General features: G+C 41.5%; 1 long non-coding RNA gene, 2 other non-coding genes and 1 pseudogene across 3 annotated transcripts in view; all 4 read right to left on the bottom strand.

Annotated features, from left to right (window-relative positions):
* Window positions 1-6,809: 6,809 nt before the first annotated feature.
* The window catches only part of LOC116220781, a 33,064-nt gene continuing 17,310 nt past the window's right edge, over window positions 6,810-22,563 (bottom strand). Inside the window, exons 3-4 of the long non-coding RNA XR_004163854.2 lie at window positions 7,941-8,373; window positions 6,810-7,857 (exon numbers count right to left, since the gene is read on the bottom strand). This is a non-coding gene — a long non-coding RNA (uncharacterized LOC116220781). The remainder of the gene's footprint in view (window positions 7,858-7,940; window positions 8,374-22,563) is intronic.
* Window positions 9,435-9,598, bottom strand: LOC116220913. The gene has a single exon (XR_004163950.1). It is a non-coding gene; the product is annotated as a U1 spliceosomal RNA (small nuclear RNA).
* Window positions 10,479-10,642, bottom strand: LOC116220896. The gene has a single exon (XR_004163934.1). It is a non-coding gene; the product is annotated as a U1 spliceosomal RNA (small nuclear RNA).
* Window positions 21,785-21,989, bottom strand: LOC116220884 (annotated as a pseudogene).

Here is a 22,563-nt window from a genome sequence, read left to right as displayed (position 1 = left end):
GCTAAGGTACGGCAAATGACCACACACAAACATAACACAGCAAATATTATTGCACATTACTAAAATTAAGCAGGAGACAGCACCACTGAAAAGAGGTTTGCAATGAGCCAGTACACAGTCAAGTCAAATTATTTATAAAGCACATTTAAAAACAACTGACGTTGACCAAAGTGCTGTACAATTAAAATCACAATAAAATATCAAAACAAATGTAAAACAGAACAAAACAATTAGATCACAAAATAAAAATCAAATAGAAAAACAAAAGCAAAACTCAACTAAGCATTTATATACACAGAAAGCAAATATACAAATTACAGACCACCCATGCAATTACAGAACACACTTGGAATAACAGAATAGTAAGCACTGAAAAGCTTGCTAGCGTACTAACAGCTGTCTTTTGATAACATAGATGGCAACATCGGTCTAATTCTAACATTTTCACTGCTACAGCAAAGACTCATGATGTATAAAATGCTCATGTGACCTGGTGAACATGATCTTTTCATAAATCTTTGGTCTATAAAGGCTTTGAGAGCAAAAACTTAATACCACACCTTTAAAGTCTGCAAAATGTATGTCATTCTGCTACAGCTGCTCAATTACAATTATTTTGGTCAATATTGAAATCACAATGAAACAAAATTCCGTGTTTCCCCTAGGATTCTTTTTACAGCAACTGAGGGTTCTACAGGCAGACATGAGCCAGTAGTACTGGACCCTCAATGCCTTTATTTAATTCAATACATATTTTCATATTATTACACCAATTTGTTTGTTTTGTTCCAATTCAGTTGAAAAGATAGGTACGCTAGGCCTACAATGATTAATGGTGCACTACCAAAAAAAAAAAAAAAAAAACTACTGGTTTGGGTTATACATTATGTTTGCATGTGGGGATGTGACAAACTTGATACTGTAAAGTACATCATTTTGTAATCAACCCAACTGTTAATGCAACTGCTGAAATGTGCTTCAAGTGAGTGAAACCAAACAGACATCAGATACAAACTATGATGCAATACAATTATCTATTTGAAAGTATGTATATACACAGGACATGGAAACAACTGTATGGATGACAAGGACAGACAATGCAACAATATTTACACACACACACACACACACCGAATTGACAAAGACCATCTGAAATTCTCTTGCGTTTCTTACACATCATAATTCCATTACACCTGCTAAGGGCATTTTACATCACAACCTATTGGTTGGTGCACTCCAGCTCACCCAAAAACAGACAATAAACTATGAAAATACTATATTTAAGGATAAGTAGGCAAACAATCCCTTTCTAAATTACTAGGTTTCTTTTATCCAGTGACATGGTAACATGAAGTCAGTAATATGGCTGACAACATTACTGAGCTAGATATTAGGGGTGGGAATCTCTTGGCACCTCACGATTCGATTCCGATTCAGAGGTCAACGATTCGATTTTAAACCGATTATCGATTATCAATTCTAAACCGATTAAACGATTATCGATGCATCTCGATTTTTAAAACATTTGAGTTTGCTACTCAGAGTCTCAAATCACTTCCTACTTTGTGTTTGATAATTAAAGAAAATCAAACAGATGAATTACCTTCTCTATTTTTATTAGAGAAAAAGCTTTTCCTTGTCACAATTATGACTTTCTATGAACAATGCAATAATTGATACAGCTTGCATTTCAACACAAAATGAATGTGTAAAAAAAAAAAATTCGATTAAGAACTTTTCTGAATCGAGACAGAATCGCCAGTACCTGAATGCACCATTCCACTGGCTTGTGGAAAATGATGTTGCTACATGAAGTAGTAAGTATAATATATTTCATAACATTTTAAGCTAAGCATTTTAAAGTACCATTTTGATGGCATGCTTAAAATAAATGACCTGCATAACCGTTTGTGCAAAATTATGGCTGTTTGTAACGTCTCTGATTGCAGTGATATCAAGTGAGGACAGTACTAAGTTGATGTATGTTATTGCAGCCTACTAGACAAGCACAGGGGTGAAATGACCAATCCACAAAGGAAGGGAGAGATAGGGAACCAGTGGGTGAAGGATTCCCTCACAGAGTACGCACACAGCTTCCCACCAATCTCAATTGTCCTCGAGGTCAATGTTGACCGCTGTATTTACGGTCAGAGGGGCTTTGAAAACCACACCTTTGGGGAAATGTGGGAGCTGTACAGCCAGTAACTCAGCCAGAAGAACAGGCCAGAGCAATACAGTACTGAGCAGAGGGAAAATATACAGAGGGCACAGTTCTGTGAGGAGGTGGTTGCACACGCCAGTGACCCACATCACAAGTGTGCAGATGAAGCGGTTCAGGAAGTATATTAATGACAAGGAGCAAGTAAGTGTATATGAAACAGGATTATCAGAGCAGAATAACACAGTAAATGAACATTGTTGAAATTAGTGATTGTTTAATGTGTTTGTTTGCCTTTGGTAATTTAAAAACTGGTATGTTACAAAATCTAGATAATTGCATTACATTTGTTGTCCAGCAACCCCGACCCCAGGCAAGCACCCCCAAGTGTGACCTGTCATGGCCAGGTGATGAGACTGAACTGTTAGCTGCAAGCCAGTCTGTGGAAGGTAAGTGAGATACAAAGCTTATCAAAGCATCAAACTTTTATTTTTTTATTATTTCAAAATACAAACTACTTTCTTTGGTAAATTCTCAGATTCGGTCAAGCAGTCCAGCAGTCAGTCTCTGAAGACCCAGCCCAGAGATGAGTCTACGCTGCCCGAGGCCACCGCTGTCCAGCCCATGCAGCCCGAGGCCACAGCTGTCCAGCCCATGCAGGCCGAGGCCACCACTTTCCACCCCAAGCACAGGCACAAGTCCAAGTACTTCTCCAAGGACAAGCAGCCCGAGGCCACTGCCGTCCAGCCCACGGCCACCACTGTCCAGCCCAAGCAGCCCCAGGCAACCGCTGTCTGCCGCAAGCACAAGCCTAAGCACTTGTCCAAGGACAAGCGGCCCGAGGCCACTGCTGTCCAGCCCAGGCAGCCTGAGGTCACCGCTGTCCGCCACACGCAGCCTGAGGTCACCACTGTCCGCCACACGCTGCCTGACTCCCCGTCCACATCCCGGGGTCATGACTATCCCATGGAGTCACCTCAGACTGATTCCCCTGTAAGTGATCCTCACATGATTTACAAGCAGTGTAAATGAGAACAATTTGTTTTACATGTTTTATCATAACTTTGTACACAATAATAACCAACTGTTGTTATGCGTTTTTATGTGTGTTCCAGGTGTAGCTAGAGGGTTGGGTGCGCCTGTGGGAAGACCCCAATGGCATCCCATCTGTGGACGTATCCTGGCTCAAAGAGGACATAGACTCAGGGCTGTTCACCCCAGTACATACGTACAAGGACATCACTGGTCAGCTCAAGAGAAGACGGGTGATGAAATCAGACCGTATGGGGTTTTACCCACCAGAATCTCCTGGCTACGTGAGTGGTGCTCTGCCAACAGCACAGCTATTTTTTCGGAGTCGCGCCTTTGTGTGGCACCCTCTTGGGGTGTGGAAGTACTCCATGAAGTGTCCTCGAGGTGAGAAGTGTCCGGGTGCAGGACGCAACGTACACCTCTACAAGTCTGGCTACCACCCCCGGGTATAAACTCACTTCACCTCTGTTAAGAGTTATTACTTTACAGTTGAATATGTATTACTATGTATGTAAACATGCCAAAATAATAGTTTTCTTGCTTTTGAAAGCTTTGATTCTCTCCCCATATGTACTTCAGGTACGTCAAATCTGTGACGTGTCCAGCTGGTATTCACTGCTTACTGAGGTGCTGTGCTGCGGACCGTGCTTAAAGGCAGGCAGGAGCAGAGAAGGAGGCAAAATAGGTCGCTGGCTTGTGTTGGATCCTGCCATTATTTCTCAACTGAGCGAGGCTCATCAAGCCAAGTTCCCTGCCATCCTCACCAGCAAGTGAGTACACTGAACATAATTGACAAACTTTAAAGATCTCAAAAAAACAACAAAAACAAAACTCAACATATTGATTGTGAATCTACTTACAGGCGTAGTGTGGACAAGAAGGTTGTGCGCCTTCTGAGGGACTGGACCGAAGGGAACACTATGATCAAGGTGTGGCGGCAGGTACAGGAGAATCACGTTGAGGAGTACCTTGAATGTAAGGACATGTACACCACACTCCTCGTGACTGTAGCTGCACCCGGCGGGATCTTCTTGGCAATAAGGCACAAATTGTAGCACGGTGGCTCAGATGCTTGCACTGCCGCCTCACAGCAAGAAGGTCATGGGTTCGATTCCCGCATGGGGCGCTGTTGGCTCTGGTCCCCCCCGGACCTTCAGTGCTCAGGTGGGCTATCTCCCGGGCCTTTCTGTGTGGAGTTTGCATGTTCTCCCCGTGTTCACAAGGGGTTTCCTCCACTAAGAACCCCAACAGAAAAAAACATGCAAAAAGAACAGAACACTCCTGACCAAGACCGACCGTTCACTTGGTCCCCGGGCGCTTAAAAGCTGCCCACTGCTCCTGGGGTACTGGAGGAAGGACAGTCTGGGATGGGAAAATGCAGAGCAGAAATTCACAGCGACCTTAGGCCTGCGTGTGCGTCCTATGTCGCCTCCATATATCCACGTGTCTGTTGCAGTGTGTCGCTTGTGCCATTAAAATCTGACAATTATACAATTATATTAAAATTCAACACCGTGGACGTGCCCTTTTACAAATGTCTGCGTGGAAGCAACAGCCTGGAAGGATTCGAGAGGAGAGGCTGTCTGCCATGGCATGGCTCTGATATGGTGACATTATCATTCCCATGCAAAGCTGAAATTTAGGTAGTGTGGTGCTCGAAGACCATATTTCCATGTGAAAGTTAAAACTAACAAACTGTAAATACTCTCAACAGGAGGATGCCTTCAGCCCAAACCCACTGCCAGGATTTCAGATGTGGGAGACTTCTGCTCCGTGCTGGTGGAGATTGGCCTGATAGAGGGCAAGTTGTCTCTTACGATGGAGCAGAGGAACAGGGTTCTTGAAACCTGGAATGCGGTGGACAAGCAGCCACAGCAGTTCAACCAGCTGTACAGGACACACTGGGGCAACACCCTATACTGCCACACTAAAATAAATGACTTTGTTGATGCTGCTGTGCTTCAGAGGGTTAAGATGGCTAAGCGCTATGCACCAGCGAAAAAACACATCAGTGCTCAGCAGGCTGATGTGCACGCTGGTGAAGCTGCAGTGGTTGCGCGCACCTCAAGGGTCTCGTATTAGTCCAGAGAAGGGTTCCATCCTGAAGGCATACGAGCGGATTCAGCATCGGGTTTTGGTGGAAGATCCACTCTTGTCCAAAGCAGGCATTCGTCTGCCTAAGATCAACATCAAGACTGTGCGGGATTCATCCGTTGCCAAGAGAGGCTCCTCAACCTGCATGCCATAAAACAACCATCCACCATCACCGATACCAACTCCATCTCCTCAGCAGAGCAACCTCCCGCACCGCACCAGCCAGCGGTCCTCCCTCCACCAGACTACCCCCTGATGGAGTATGTGCCCACACCCAGCACGGCAGGGACCAAAGCATTAAAGGGAAGGGCCGGTGTAATGGAGCTGCTCACCCACCGTCAACCACTGCTGGTGAGAAGAACCCCTCAACCACTACTGCCACAACTGGCAGTGAAGAATTCTCGCCACCTCTACCATCAACAGTTCTGTGCTCTCCCCGTCTGCATATTCAGCTACAGGTCAGGTGCTGTCATGCCGGTCAGGTCAATGACCCTATCAAGACTGTGGCACCCGTCCTCCACCCAATAAAGTTAACATTTTACTGCCATTTACTTGAGAGCAGTGGTGTTTCTACATCAGGGGCACATGGGGCACTGACCCACCAGATCCAGATGGTGCTGTGGTGCAGAAAACTCAATACATCTGTGTTTTGTGGCAAAATGTATCTTATTTTATTTAATATGCAAAGTAGCGATTCAATTGTAAATGTGTGTGTGAATAAACTAGACTCGCATGCATTATGGTACTGTTTTGGAGTAATTTGATTCGTGTGTGTTTCTGTGTTTGTGCTTGCTCCGTGATATGCTGCCTGCTCTCCGCTGTCCCTCCCTTTCTGGGGCAGCGCTGCAAACACAAGACTGTTGCTATGGAAACACCAATGAGCGTGAGCGATACAGCCCAAAGTTTACATTGGGAGATGGGGCAGTTTTAAATGTGCCCCACGAAATCTCCTTTGCAACCCGTGACCAAGAAAAAATAAATCATACAGATCGGATTCAGACAGATCTACGCCACTAACGGTACTGTTTGTTAGCTATCGCTAGTTTTCTACTGTTTTGGAACCAGCCTCCGTGTTTCAAGTTGCAGCCTGAAATAATTTCTATTTATAAGACAACATTTTATGCAAGTTTTGTTTATTTAGCAGCATGATTTGTTGCCGTTATTCGTTTCAGTTGTGCCTTTCGCTTCATGTTGTATGCGTGTGCCACAAGCTTGATAAAGCATGCAAGTTATTTGAACTACGTGTCTATCTAATCTTTTTATTTTATTGCAATCTATTTTATTTACTTTGTTGCTGTATTATAAGCAACATCTTTGTGTCACGCTGAGAACTGAAGCATGTGAAATGTAATTGAAATCGGATTTCTGCTCCCTGCCGGCACTCAAAATGCAGCCCATAGCCTATGCCTACCTGGGCATAACTCTTTTTCTGTTGTTTGTTGTGTTAATTAAGTAACTTGATGTTCTCGATCACGGAGAGAAAAGAAAATATACCCACATTATGCGCTAAGACAAGCCCCATATGTTGACGTTGAGCCTTATGCTGTAAACCGTTTACAACATTATTCAACATTATGTTAAAAATATACCCACATTATAATATTTCCAGATATAAACCCATCTGGTGACCGATGCAAACAGGCCCCTGCGACCATATGTTATGGTCTTGCTCAAAACTCACTGAGTTCTGGGATTCCCATTTCAAAATAAATTCCCAAATATATAATTATAATATTCAGCCTTCTTCTGCAACTGCCATCTTTGGTATCACACCATGTTCAGAGGACTCCGATCCCCCAGCATACCTACAGCGGGTCATTGCTTTCTCCTCAGTATTGGCTAAGCGTGCCATTCCTTTTGAATTGAAGGATTCAAAACATCCAACACATAATCAATGGATCAGAGATATGATGCAAAACATAAAGCAAACATAAACATAATATCTTGTCAGTATTGATCTGTCCTACTCATATACTGGGATGCTGTTTTGCCTTTTTTTGTTTTGTTTTGTGTTTTTTTCCCCTTTCCCTTAGGTCTGTCTGTCATGTCATGTGAGTTGTCAATTGTTGTAACATAATTCTACATCATATAACATTTAAAATGTATTGTCTGTTAATTGGTTAAAAATCACCATAAATAAAGTGTTAAAAAAAATATATACCCACATTATGCGTTAAGACAAGCCCCATATGTTGATGTTGAGCCTCAAGCTGTACACCGTTTGTGTCTGAGCATGCGCGACTTGGATATGTTGATGTTGAGCCTTATGCTGTAAACCGTTAGTGTGTGAGCATGCGCGACTTGGATCGGGTAGCGACAGGTGGCATTTACCACAAACATGGTGTGCCCTTCTACAAACGTCCCCTACTACAAATGCCAGGTCCATCGTCAGCGATGTCCTGAAGAGGTGATTCAGCATGGGCAGCTCGATCCAGATGTGGCTGACGAGGTGTACCAGAGCGACGAGGAGGCACATGACGATGTGCTGACTGCCGTCCTGCGCCACATCACGCTCATCAGCAGGGTAACCTCCACTGTTCACACTCCGGCCTTTGTGAGTAGCTGTGTGTCTTCTAGAATGAAATACAGTGGAATGATTATTTTGGTTTTTGCAAAAATCATGCAAACAAAAACATAGGTACACATTTTAACTCACCTTATTCATATAGCTTTTTCTTTTTTTCTCTTTCAACAGGAGGATGTCTGCAGTCCAAACCCTCCTCCAGGCTTTCAGAAGCTGGAAATCTTCTGCCCTGTGCTGGTGGAGATTGGCCTGACAGAGGGCACGTTGTCACTTACGTCAGAGCAGAGGAACAGGGTCCTTTAAGTCTGGAATGCAGTGGAGGAGCGCGACAAGCAGCCACAGCAGCACCAGCTGTACAGGACACACTGGGGCAACACCCTCTACTGTCGCACAGAGGGATGATCTTGTTGATGCTGCTGTGACAGAGGGTGAAGATGGCCAAGCGCTACGCACCAGCGCAACAACACATCGGTGCTCGGCACAACAGGCTGATGTACGCGCTCTTGAAACGGCTGTGGTTGCGCACACCTCAAGGGTCTCGCACCAGTCCTGATAAGGGCACCATCTGGAAGACAGACATAAGAAAAGAAAAAAAAAGAAAAAAAATTGATGAATGAGGTCCCCATCAAAAGGCCTGGACAACCGATTGTACGACAGCTACGAACAATTCACCTCTGTTGTTGACAGCTTGGAGGAGTGAGATAGTACAATGATCAGATACTTTTACACATACAGCAATAGAAATACTAAACTAGATATAATACTACCTTAAATATCAGCCTCCCAATAGTTATAAGGAAATGCATTTAGAAGGACAAAGCATGCTTTTATTATTTAATTTATTGTAATCAGTACAGTTACACTTCAAGACATGAATTGAATAGCATTCGCTTATACAAATACAATGAAGATGTGTTATGCGCTGCGCTCTATAATGGTTACAAGATTGGCACAATAAACTGGCTGATTGAAGTCTGAAATGGACATGAAATGTACAATGAAGTACATCCAGATAATGTTAACACTTTCTGTAATATTTGTGTTGAATAAAAAGCAGTAAACACCACCTACGAAAGAAAATACAACAAATTGGACATACAATTATCGATTTTTTAACTGTAGACTTTCAACCCATTCCGGTCAAGATCAATTAAAGAACAGAACTCATGTCCATCCCTGACCAAAGATGGACAGTTCACTTCACTTGGTCCCCGGGCACTACAAGCTGCCCACTGCTCCTGGGGGGCCCTTGAGGAAGGACGGCCCAGGATGGGAAAAAGCAGAAAATAAATTCACCGCGACCTCAGGCCTACCTGTGTGTGTGTGCGTGTGTGTCCTGTGTCGCCTCCATATATGCACGTGTGTGTTCCAGTGTGTCGTGTGTGCCATTAAAAACCTGACAAAGGTCTTAATTAAATTAATTGCACTATGGTTCGTCTTACCCCGTACTAAACAAGCCGAGTAAGGCTGCATTATACACAAATACACTTTATTACTGACAACCATCATGTTCTACAGTTAGGTGCAAGAAACCTCATTCACTATCTGTTCCGCATCCCCTGCCTGCCTCATATCCACCCATAGTTCAGTACACCAGTCACACATCATTGTTATTTAACACAACATCAGGGGATAGCGCGAACGCAGTCCCCCACTACCAGAAATTATGCAGTCGAGATTCCCACATTTGGGGAATTCGCATAGGTCAGCACAGCCGGAGTGCAATGGCTGAGCCTCGCCATGGGTGAACCACCTTCTTGATCATGGTATCTCCCCTGCCAGGTAAGTATGAGTTGTTAGAGGCAAGCGAGGGTACTAGATTAACTGCCGTACTTTTCACACAGATGGTCGTACTATGACCGTACTTACAATTAAACACTTCAACCAGTAATATAGTAACATACACTTAATTAGTGTAAACTGTACCATACAGGAATCATGTTGTACTTAAAATAAGACAACAAATTCTATAAGCGTACCATGATGCACCAGCAGCTATGACCCAGGCTGAGCACAAAGCATCCCATGTGATCATCTCAGCTAAAACAGTAACAGAGACGTTGCAAGAACTTGGGTACCAAGAGTAAATAGCCCAGAACTATAAAGTAGGGCTACATCTCTACAGCTAAAGGCACCACTAGCTTGTGTTAGACCAGCACATGTATTCCACCATTATTCTGTCTTTAAATGTCGTCAGGAGCAAATAGTGGTCAAGCTTAGCAGCTGCATAGCCTATTGTTTACATTCAGACATCCAGAAACTGTCTTAACAGATGAGCCTGTGAAAGGATGTGACACTTCTAACAATCATATGAATGCAAATGTTTTAGTTGTGTAATGAGTGAGTAAAAACACATTTTAGCATACTGAATGGTGTTTTGGCCTTTCTAAATTACTACAAGTAGAAATGTCTCATGTTTGGTGCAGCTCTAAAGCCTTCAGCCACAGCATCAAAGGAGAAATGGAGGTCCAGTACTCAACAAACTGAGAAAGGCTGCATTGTACACAATTAAGCATTTTATTATTAAATCACCCTGTTCTACAGTTGTGTACATGAAACATCATTCAGAGGAAACTATTCCATATCTGCTTTGAATCCCCTGCTTGCCTCATTTCCACCCACAGCTCACTCAGTACACCAGCCAGACATCATTATTATTTAACACAATATCAGGGGAGAGCGCGAACGCAGTCCCCCACTACCAGAAATTATGCAGTCGAGATTCCCACATTTGGGGAATTCGCAGGGGTCAGCACAACCGGAGTGCAATGGCTGAGCCTCGCCCTGGGTGAACCACCTTCTTGATCATGGTATCTCCCCTGCCAGGTAAGTATGAGTTGCTTCTGGTGAGTGAGGGTACTAGACTAAGCATCATACATTTCACACCAGCGGTAGTAATATGACTATGTTAACAATGAAACACCTCCAAAAAATAATACATTCACAGGCACTTAACTGATTTCAACTGTACCATACAGAAATCATGTTGTGCTTGAAATAAGACATAAAACAGACAACAAATAAGTAAGTACCATGATGCACTAGCAGCCATGACGTAGGCTATACACAAAGCAATTCATGTGATCATCTCAGCTAAAACAGTAACAAGGAGTCAATGACCCAGAACTATAAAGTAGGTATACATCTCCATTTATACAACAAACAGCAACAGACTACCAGCTCGTATCATATCTGTACATGTATTCTGTTTTTAAACTTCGTCAGGATCAGATAGCGGTCAAGCTAGCAGATGCATAACCTATTGTTTACATTAAAACATCCAGCAATACAGACGAGTCTGTAATAGGATGCAACGTTTCTCACTTTCATCTGACTGCAAAAGTTTAAGTTTGGTAAAGAGTGAATAAACACACGCATTTTTGCATACTGAAATATTTGTTGGCCTTTCTAAATACATACATATAGAAATGTTTCTATATTATGTCGAATGAACTACAACAGGAAATCCCGCTTTTTTGGCCGACCTCGTAAACCTTCCGACACTGCATTTGAGATGGCTGAGACGATTCATTTAAAACAAGACGTAGATGTTTTTACAAAGCAATATCACGACGAGGCTTTCTGTTGTCATTGCCCTAAATTATTTGAAGGCGAATGCATTACTTGAATGACAATGAAACACTAACGTGACGCAATCTACTAATTACGCCCAGTATTACTATACATTGGAATACATTTCCCGATTTCACCGATTCAAAAAATACCATTAAAGTTAATGAATCACGTGGCTACTGAATATGTCTACATGTTTCCTTATCTGTGACATTTCAGAATACCCACAGGCCTATCGTCTCATGTTTTAACTGCCCAGACTTTTCCTGGGCAGGCCTACCCCACACAAGGGTACACAAACGGTCCATCAACGGTCATTAAAAAGTACTTGTTTTACACATAGATAGCGCAAAGCACACGATGTAAAAACACACATTCACCAGATTATATTACAAGTTGATTTGACCGTTATATATGATAGGTGAAAATTCACCCTAGTTACCTCAGGACTCCGGAGCTGCATATAAGTATATTTATTAGACAAACAACAATTGCAATCGGGCTCACTCCCAGCACAAGGCTGAAAGTGAAGCAATGATAAACACATCGCACAAGGTTTATATAGACAGAAGTTTAGCGTTCGGTAGGGATAACCACGTGGTGGATTTCTGACGCTCGAGGCAAGGATGGAAGTTTTGCACAAGATTGGAAGAAGCACAGTTCGTCCCTTCTTGTCACTTCTGGTCTAAACATGCTCTTGTACATATGCAGACTAAGTAGCACCTAATAATTTTAGTTAGACACAGGCAGAAACACAGAAAAGCCATGTTCCTGCTTTCATAAGCACATGATTCATACCAGGAATGTATTAATACAAGGCACTTGATTCATATATTCTTGTCATTAACAGTGTTTGGAAATTCTCCATCAATATACATAACTAACATTACATTTTCCTTGGCCATTTCTGTGTCGCATTTTTTAACCTAAAACCTTAAGGTCAAGGAATCCTAGAGGCCGACGAAAGTAGCTTACAACTAAATTAACGGACCCCTTGCTAGCATCTGATCATATGCTTGGCTAATAGGTTAATGTTAGCTGTGCCAGTCACTCAAGGCCATACTCTAAACTGCTTCCATGACCGCATCAACCCAAAATACTCAGGTAAATATATACGAGTTAGCAACTCATTAACATCTAAAATGATGTGCAATGAACACTAGGCCTTCACTTACTTCCAACATCCACTGTCCCTGCGTACCGCATGTCTCTAGAGTCTACAGTGTCGACCAAATGTTGTGAATTTAGCCAAACAAACCATCCGAACGGAATTAACGTCGACAACGTTGTATTGACAATGAAAAACAATTGTCAATGAACTAAATATACACATCTCGATGATGATGCACTTCACATTTTGATGGCTAAATGTGCAATTGAGGCAGACATCATGGCGGGTATAGTACTAGCTAGCTAGCTAGACTACCTGTTCATAGCACTAGTTCAACATGAGCTTCACCACAGTTAAAAAAAAAAAAAAAAAAAAAAACACCAAAACGCAATGAAACTCGATATTGTGAAATAACTAACTACCCAATGTCAACTTAAACATTTGCCAACGGATTAAATAAACCGTTCTTACCTTTTCATCGATGCACTGTAATACTTGGCATGAGTTCTGGAACAAAAAGTGTTGCTAGAGCCAAAAACGCCATGTGGCCACACAACGGATGGAAAAACCCCATTAAAACATTTAAGTATCTAATGTTGGAACAAAAAGTGAAACGCAACACAGTAGGCCAAAAATAAATTTGAAATAAATTAACTGTAGCATCTGTAAAAATCCGTTACTGTTTCCTTGCAATGCAAGAACACATGGCCAGACATGAGGCGCCACGTGCACAGACTCCACACACCGACCGTCATACGACCAACGTTCTTTACTGACAAAACCAATTTATTCTTCATTTTTTTAACATGAATAATTAAGTAATACTTTTTCACCTTACCATTACTAATTCCTTATAGTTTGAGGTCGTTACCAAAAGACCAGTATGGTAAGATGTTCAGTCTACTACACAGACCCCACTGAGAATCAATTTGTCTCTTCAGGAATAATATCACGCGAATAGATAGACTAAACAATTCTCCCCACACGTGTGGCATACAATATGAAGCGAAAGGCACACCCTAAACAAATAACAGCAACAAAACATGCTGCTAAATGAACAACACTTTGTAGAAAGACGATGTCCTTGCAGATTGCATTGATACATCCCCCCCCCCAAAAAAAGGTTTGACTCACCAATGCAGACCACTTAAATAGGAAGTTGGTGCGGTGGTTCTTTGCTTGAGCAAACACCTCGATGACTTTGCTGTTAAAATCCACCAGTCCATGAACAAACTGGTTTTCAATGGAACGCATGGAGAGGGCGTTCAGTCTCTGCTGTCCCATCGTGTTTCTTGTGAATGTCTTCATCCTTTTGTGTGGCGCCAAACGTTTAATTTTCTAATTTATCTTCCAACGACAATGTACTAAATTGCACCCTCAACAACTAGTCTATCGATACATTATTCATTGTAGGCTGAATTAAAACACTTCCAAAATACTCGAAAACTAGCGATAGCTAACTAGCAGTAACGTTACTGGCATTGATCCGTCTGATTTTGATCTGACTGTATGTTTGACCTGACGCATTATTCCAGTCTAGTTGCCAGGCAGATTTCGTGGGGCACATCTGAAAGTGCCCCACCGCTCAATGTTATATTTGGCCTGTATGGTTCATGCTCATTGGTGTTTCCATGGTAAATGAGGGGGGGCGTAGGCCGTTGCCCCACCGGAAAAGGAGGGACAGCGGAGAGCTGCATTTCACAGAGCAAGCAAACAGACAGAAAAACACAGGAATCAAATTACTCCAAAAAAAGACTATAATGCTTTTGAGTCAAGTTTATTCACACACATCTTCACGCTTTGCATACATTTTTTTTTTTTTGCCGCCAAGTACGAATGTACTGAGCTTTCTGCACAACAGCGTCATCTGGATCTGGTAGGGCAGTGTCCCACCTGCCCCTAATGTAGAAACGCCACTGACACCATGTGATCCAAATGTTAAAAAAAAAATAATAAAAATGTATACAAAGTACATTTGCAAAAATAACAACGCGCAACAGTGTACAAATGGCACTCTTGGCTAAATGGCTAAAGTCTGAAAGGCCAATCAATTGATTTTTTTTTTCTGACAGCATACTATATTTGTGCTACTACACACCAGATGCAGTTATCCTGAAGTTGTATGGACCCCCTCGACTTAAAAAATTTGATTCATGTAATGTGATAATACCCTGCACAGTGATAGCAAAAGGTTAGGTACAATAACAATTTGCACAACATTACCTCCAAGAATAGGTAAGAATAGGTAGAATAAAAGATACACTAAAAAATAAAACTGAATTGAAAAAGTTGGCATTTGAGCGTGTAACAGCTTCCTGTCCCAGTTTAATTAGCAGCAACCATGGCCATGCGATCATCTCTGCCTTTGCACAGTGAGTGAGGGCCACAGTCTGGGCACAATTAATGACTGAATCAGACGGCGTCATCAGGATACTGGTGTGCTGGTATCCACTCATCAGATGCAGATGTCATGCGTCACACCATCAGGACTGAGGCTGGTGCCATGCAGTAAATCCAAGGTTTTTGAAAGACAAATTTAGTGTGGTCAACTAATATTCTGTATTCTGCATTAATGCATTTACATTTCCTATGTTGTCATAAGCAAGGTCTCTGTCGGCAGAGAATACGAATTGACCAGAGATACCGTATTGAAACCGGAAGTCGTCACTTTACTCCGGTCTCTGGTTGGATAAAACTTGTCACATGACCTGAACAGAAATGGACAAGGACCTTTGTTTTATTCTTAAGGAACCATGTCGATGCCTGACTTTTAATGTTGTGTCACGTTGTTGAAGTGTAAGTTCAACATTAATAGCGATTGAATTACACTTGTGTCGGTGTAATCGCTAGCTGTAAATAAACGTTAATAACTTGAATGACTGATAAAGGATATATGTTACACATCACAAACACACGTAATCAATGTTTTTTGTGTGATAATTAGGTAATAGGTAAGCTAAAAATTACAGTATCTTACGCAAGCTAATTTAGCTAGCTAGCTAGCAATTTAATTACACTTGTGTCGGTGTAATCGCTAGCGGTAAATAAACGAAAACGTAAATAACTTGTGTAACATATATCCTTTATCAGTCATTCATCACAAACAATCGATGGGTTTTGGGGAAAATTAGGTAATTGATTAGCTTAAATTACAGTATCTTAGGCAAGCTAATTGACCTAGCTAGCTATACAGTGTTTGGGCAGCTCAATACGGTGTCTTGGTTAGCTCAAGCTAGCACTCTCACAGACACACAAGGAAAAAGGAGAGGTACAGGTCTGTACACTGCTCTATTCGTTGGGGAAGGAATCGGAACACGTTTTCAAGACATTTGAATTTGATGCAAGGAGTGATGAGAATAAGTTCGAGGCTGTGTTGAACAAATTGGACAATTATTTTGTGCCTAAAGTAAACGTCATCCACGAACGAGCCCGATTTCAGCTACTGTGCTATATGAACATTGCTTGTTATAACTGGGGCATTGTGGTTCTCTCAATTTTCCCCTTTAAAAGCAGGCAAGCAATCAATGTGAAACGTATTTATTGATATCTCTACTGATGGCTGTAATGTATAAGTACTCAGATGTCAGTACATAACTTCAATTTCAGAGCAGTTATGTGTCGAGATTATGGCAAGAATTAAATTGATTTGTTTCAAAGACATCAATTGGAAACTGTTTGGTAATAATTTCGATCACAAAGGTTTTCTACTCCTCTGACAACGTCAACATGCTTCAGTGGTCTGCTTCTTGTTAAACAAACAAACACCATTTTTCACTTTCGGGAACTAATTTCAATAACATGATGCATACGAGGAGGTTTTCGGGGCTATTGCATTGCTACATTGTTTTGTATATTACGCAGTGTTACGGACAGTTAGTGCAATCACATCGTGACATGAGCAACAGACGTTTAACCCGATGTGAAATAAACAAACAAGACGGCAATTCGTTTATTTACGCTAGCTTGTAACTATTAATAGCTTATTTGACACGGTGTAAAAGTTTGATTAGCACGCTAGCTGTGTGTTTGGTCATATATAGGGATGGGTATCGTTTGGTTTTTATCCGATACCGGTACATAACCGATACTTTTAAAGCGATACCGGTGCCTAAACGGTGCCGGAACCGATACTTTTATTAAAAAAATGACAATTGACGACATTTAAGAAAGGCTTTTTTTATTGCCAAATATATGAACTGTTTAAAAGTAGATTATATATATATATATATATATATAAATACAAAACACTTTTTAACTTAAAACATATATGAACTGTTAACAAAAGTTTAGACTATACTTAAATAAATACAAAACACACACACTCTGTACACACACACACTACAGCTTCAATACTTCAGCAATTCTTTTGTAGAAATATCAGCATATTTGCCTTCTCCGGCAAAATGTGACACCTTTCCTGACTAATCGCATGACCTGCACAGGAGAAGAAAACCCTCTCCGATGGTGTCGATGAGGCCTGTACACACAGATATGTAGGGATGGGTATCGTTTGGGTTTTTTCCGATACCGGTGCTAAACCGATACTTTTAAAACAATACCGGTGCCTGAATCGATTGACGACATTAAAGAAAGGCTTTTTTTTATTGCCAAGGCAATTTTTTTTCTTCAAATTGAACAATATATTAACTGTTTAAAGTATATTAAAAATATAAATACATACAAAACACTTGGCTTCAAACTACAGCTTCAAACTTTGAACATTATATTAACTGTAAACAGTTTATAGTATACTTAAATAAATATAAATAAATACAAACAACAGCTTCGAACTTCTTTTGCAAAAATATGAGCATATTTGCCTTTGGAGTCAAACATGTATTATTTTGTTTGCATTTATTTCATGAAATTTCACCATTTTATGATTTGTTTATACCTATCTTTTCTATCTTGTTTATAGTAAATCTTGTTACTTGAACACACTGAGTACGAGAAAATGTGTACTGCCCCTTTAAGAGACTTAGGTGGTGGGCCGAAGCCTCGTATCTGTTCAACTTTGCATTTTAATTTTGGAGGACCTACATTTCTAAAGTTGGGATGATTATATAATTTCTAACGATAAACCAGTTGTTGCCAGGACAGTTTCCCGTGGAGTTTGTCAAACCCATAGTGTAAAAGTTTGTTAAACTCGCCGGCTAACACAGTTGCCTACTAAATCAGTCGAACCAATAACACGATGTTATACTGGCGTAAGAAAATTATTAACCAATCAGATGCAGCCATATTGACACCCGTTTCACCGATTACTCATGTTGACATCTTTCACTGCTGCCGCGACAGCTCCAACCCATTGAAACGGAGACGTGTTGTAAGTAATAATTTGATCAGTATTAGGCCGTTTTAAAACATGTTTTTTTTCTAAACCGTCTTTTTTATACGTGTGTGATGGTGTAAATAGTTTTAGTTCGCTAACGAGCCGTAGTTTGTACTATATAGCCTTGCTTACGGTTAGCTATGCTATTTGTTAATACCTCATCTACCTTGTCAAGTTTAATCAACGTTATTCACCTTGTATGGAGTCGATGGTAGACTCATTAACCACGCAACACAAAACCTTATAGTCTAAGAAATATTTAATCATCAAGGGGGAAAAGAAAAGGTAAGGGGAAAATGTGGATCTCCTGAGCACTGGGACCAGAGCCACAAGGCTAAGGTTGGTTAGTCCACAAAGAGATTAAAGGAACATAATGGATAAAGAAAGGGGGGGAGCCACCCCTCCCTGGCAGCACTGCAATACCAGGGTAATGCCAAGGGGTGATCTCTCCCTAGGCCTCTTCTAAGATGTTATTATCACAATGTGTGCACTTGCACAGGTTGGTACATGGCAGCTCATACACTTTGCATGTACATTTTCCCCGGACACAGTTTTCTTTTTCTGTTATTTGGGACTCTCTCCCCTTTGCAGTGTGGAAATACAGGTTTGCATTGATGTGGCTACAAAAAGACAGTGCCAGAACAAAGACATCTGTGTCTGGGCTCTTCATCACAATATTGGTCCTGGTTTTTGAGGCATGAGCGGCATGCAACAGCATCCTGGTGTCTGCCTCTTCTGGGATAGTTTCAAGCTCCTTGAGCTCCTGAATTTCTACGGTTGTATTCATCCGGATGGCATGGCATTGGCTGCCATGATGACTGTCACATTCCCAATTACATGGTCAAATTACAAATTACACGTGCAGAACAGGGATAACAAAAAATAAGGATTCATTGACATGGACAAAAAAACACCAAAACAATGGAAAAAAATATCTGGCATGTGGGGGAAAACAATGAAAATTTGCAAAATGATGTATTTGAACACTGGACCACATCTGCAAAGACTAATTGGCAATGTGACAGTCATCATGGCACATGGCAGCAAATGCCATGCCATCTGGATGAAGACACAGATGTCTTTGTACTGGCACTGTCTTTTTGTAGCCACATCAATGCGAACCTGTATTTCCACACTGTAAAGAGGAGAGTGTCCCAAATAACAGATCTATCAAAACTGCACAGCCATCTTGGACAGGAGAAGTGTGACGCCCTTGTAGGTCCATTTTCCGGGTGTGATCCAGTCAGTGCTCTGTATGGTGTTGGAAAATGAAAGCATACAAAAAACGAAATTAAGAAAAAGAATACATTGATGTATGACCTATGGACTGCCCTCTCAGGACATTAATAAGGCCAGGGCTACATTGTTCAAGTCAGGCAGATATTCTGAGTGAGACTTGCCTCCAAACCAGGACACTCTGCACAAACATATTCAGCGGGCAAGCACCCAGGCTGCAGTGCACAGGAGGAGCCTGGAGTGTTACCCAGACATTCCTCCTCCAATCAATCATGGCTGGAAGATGGCTATGAGGTGGACTGGATGTCACTTCCACCAGCTCCAGAGGCAATCCTTGAGCTTGTTCACTGCTCCTGCAAAAAAAAAAAAAAAAAAAAAAAAAAAAAAAAAAAAAAAAAACTGTCAGGGGAAAACGTACATGCAAAGTGTATGAGCTGCCATGTACCAACCTGTGCAAGTGCACAAATTGTGATAATAACATCTTAGAAGAGGCCTAGGGAGAGATCACCCCTTGGCATTACCCTGGTATTGCAGTGCTGCCAGGGAGGGGTGGCTCCCCCCCTTTCTTTATCCATTATGTTCCTTTAATCTCTTTGTGGACTAACCAACCTTAGCCTTGTGGCTCTGGTCCCAGTGCTCAGGAGATCCACATTTTCCCCTTACCTTTTCTTTTCCCCCTTGATGATTAAATATTTCTTAGACTATAAGGTTTTGTGTTGCGTGGTTAATGAGTCTACCATCGACTCCATACAAGGTGAATAACGTTGATTAAACTTGACAAGGTAGATGAGGTATTAACAAATAGCATAGCTAACCGTAAGCAAGGCTATATAGTACAAACTACGGCTCGTTAGCGAACTAAAACTATTTACACCATCACACACGTATAAAAAAGACGGTTTAGAAAAAAAACACGTTTTAAAACGGCCTAATACTGATCAAATTATTACTTACAACACGTCTCCGTTTCAATGGGTTGGAGCTGTCGCGGCAGCAGTGAAAGATGTCAACATGAGTAATCGGTGAAACGGGTGTCAATATGGCTGCATCTGATTGGTTAATAATTTTCTTACGCCAGTATAACATCGTGTTATTGGTTCGACTGATTTAGTAGGCAACTGTGTTAGCCGGCGAGTTTAACAAACTTTTACACTATGGGTTTGACAAACTCCACGGGAAACTGTCCTGGCAACAACTGGTTTATCGTTAGAAATTATATAATCATCCCAACTTTAGAAATGTAGGTCCTCCAAAATTAAAATGCAAAGTTGAACAGATACGAGGCTTCGGCCCACCACCTAACTACCGTAGGCTAAGTGTAGCCGTCATCATATTTTTCAGTCTTCGGTTGCTGATCTGCCGTTGACTCTTGCCTTCTCTCCCCTCTTTTCACGCAATTGTCTTGTTGCATTTGCTGCACGTCGCGATGTTTGAATATTTGTGCGAAATACAGCCACACTTTTGACCGTTTACCTTTCGGTATTTTCTCTGTTAAAAGGTTGATGGCTAGTTCTGTTTGTGCTTGCTCTGTGAAATGCTGCATGCTCTTCACTGTCATAAGACTGTTGCTATGAAAACACCAATGAGCGTGAGGACAAAGTTTACATTGGGAGCTGGGGCAGTTTTACATGTGCCCCGCGGAATCTGCCTAGCAACCGTGTTCAATAGGCTTAGGCACCGAAATGAAGCACCGAAATCTGCGTTGCATTTCGGTCCGGGTAGGTACCGGTTGTATTGGAACCGGTTCCATATTGGTACCGGTTCTCGGTACCCAACCCTAGTCATATAGCTTCGTAAAAGTTCGGTTAACAAGTCACTTGTGTGTTTAGTTGTATGACTTCGTAAAAGTTCGTTTAAAAGTCAGGCGATCAACACAATTTCTCAACGAAAAAGTAAAGGTCCTGTTATTAGCCAATCAAACGGAGTAAATCACCCACTTCCGGTTTCAATACGGTATCTCTGGGCCATACGTATTCTCTGCCGACAGTTGCCATCCCTGCTCATCACCCTGGCTGTGTGCAGCTCCACGCTCCTCTCGCTGAAGAGCACTTCTGGTATGCTATGGTGTGAAACAAACAAGAGGGACATGCTGTGCCCAAGGTTTGATTTTACTCATGTTTTTCAGTGAGACATTATGTCAACTCACCAAAAGGTGAATTTCACATAACCCTTTTTTAAATCAGGTGTGCCAATAATTTCTCAGGAACCATATTTTATTACATCCAGATAAAAAATATATATAAAAAAATCTGCCACATTAATTTTAAGGATTCTACACCATGTATGCTATAACACCTGATTTACAACGTTAAGTTCCAACGTTACACCTTCAGTATATGAGCGAACTTCGAGTGCCATCGGTATATCTTCAATTTAACCTCTACACAGAATTTCTTCACACGTCCACGACGGTAACGTTATCTATGTAGTTACTTCGCTAGCCACTTAGCTGGCTGGATAGCCGAGTTAGCTGACAATAGACAGAGACTGGCTGCTGTCAGAAATTTGGTAACGACTGGAAATGCTTATGCTATGGTTCTACCTTCTTAAACTTCTGACTATCTCTCAGTTATATTAGGCTACAATTAAAACGAAGCGAGGATGTCTACTGTGTTACTACAGTATCGACGACATTGCCGTCGTAATTTTTGTGGCCCGCTTTCTCTATACATGTCTTCCATCTCGTATTTCAATTCTTGTTTTAGACAAATAGATTCTTCCCGGGGGAAGTGCACCGTTCCTGGAGGTACTGCAATACCAGGTCGATGCGTGGAGTGGACGGAGCAAGCCCCTATTCCATCTCCCAGTTCCAAAAATCAATTTAATATATGGTCCCCGGGTAGGGGACGTATCAGATATTAAACTGATAAGAACAGATTATTATTTTTTTTCCCCTCAGGTGCTCTTAGCCAAAAGGCCGAGAAGCGATGCCGGACGGAACGGAACGATACGTGAAGGACTGCATTATCCGTCGTAATCTTCACGATTAGGGTCTTCAAGAAAACCTAAAAGAATTTCTTAACAAGCATGTCCGGCAATTAGTTCTTTTCGCATGCCATTTTACATGTAGCGTTAGAAAGTCCATAGATCACTACGTTTCATCCTTTAAAGAACATACTTTGGATGAGACGTTTCACTCAACCAATCAGATACGAGTATATAAAGAAAAGTTTATATGAATCCAATTTCATGGAAAGTTCTTATAATGTTTATGAATTTAAGTCTATTGATCACAAACATTACATCGTGGGCTCTGGAAAGGGCTATGCTTTCAGATGTAAATGTTTAAATTTGAGTTATACTACGACTCCCCCACCCAGCAGAGAAAAGTGGTATTACAACATCACCGGTATTTACTTGCAAGCCCATAAAGAAGAATCCATGATCTGTCTAACTTCAATTTCACACTTAGGCCACTGATAAAAAAAAACAATAATAATAAAAAAAAAATTGTACTATTAACTCAACATGATGTCTGCTGCCTTATACCCAAACCTAAACAG

This window comes from Clupea harengus, chromosome 6 (genome assembly GCF_900700415.2).
Source record: "Clupea harengus chromosome 6, Ch_v2.0.2, whole genome shotgun sequence".
NCBI lineage: Eukaryota > Metazoa > Chordata > Actinopteri > Clupeiformes > Clupeidae > Clupea > Clupea harengus.
The sequence above is the reverse complement of the archived record's forward strand: the minus strand, read 5'-3'. Positions and strand labels throughout refer to the sequence as shown.